The following is a 939-nucleotide window of genomic DNA, read 5'->3' on the forward strand; positions in this document are numbered from 1 at the left end:
GTGCAGTGAGTTGGAAAAGTTTCAAGAGATGACTGCAGATTCTACAACAGAGACTGAATACATCTCTGCGTCTGAGGTAGCAAAAGAGGAAATTTGGATTAAGAAATTCTTTACTGAACTAGATGTGGTTCCTAGCATTATTGATCCAATACTTTTGTATTGTGATAACAATGCGGCCATTACATAAGCAAAGAAACCAAGGTCTCATCAAAAATCCAAACATATATTGCAGCATTACCATGTGATCAAGAAGATCATTGGAATATGAGACATTTGCATAAAGCATATACCCACTGAGAATAATATTGTTGATCCTCTCACTAAAGCACTATTCTAGTAAAAGCATAATCATCATGTTAAGAACATTGACATTAAATACATAGGTAATTGGCTTTAGTGTTAGTAGGAGATTGTTAGTTTGAGCCTTGCAAGCCAATCTCTAGTCATATGGGAATTACATTTTGAGTTATTCATGTATGAAACTTTATTCATTTATAATAATTATGAGGTAGTTCTTTATCCATAAGTTTGTGATCTAATTACTTTTTGTACTTATATAAATAAAGCCCATGGAACTATATATGTCTTGCAAAAGATTTGTATTGGGATACAATTATGAGATTTTTATGCATCAAAACATTGTTCCTAAAAGTTCCTGATCATTGTCTTATTGACACGGGGCATCAATAACGCTCAAAGATTAACACATGCTATGTTCCTTACTTGTGAAGTAAGTAACCGCTTTCATAAGTTGAAGTATAAAGATACTTGAAACTAGCATGTGGATGCTTGTATGGAAGAGCGTGTTCACTAAACATGACCCACCATGAGAAGTGCATTTAGTACTTCACTTGAAAGTGTATGCAATACTTCTCATGTGTTAATTGTGTAACTTGTCACGACCCGGAACTCCCCATCGAGCCCGTGACAACCGCCGCG

Source organism: Theobroma cacao, chromosome 1 (genome assembly GCF_000208745.1).
Source record: "Theobroma cacao cultivar B97-61/B2 chromosome 1, Criollo_cocoa_genome_V2, whole genome shotgun sequence".
Classification (NCBI taxonomy): Eukaryota; Viridiplantae; Streptophyta; class Magnoliopsida; order Malvales; family Malvaceae; genus Theobroma; species Theobroma cacao.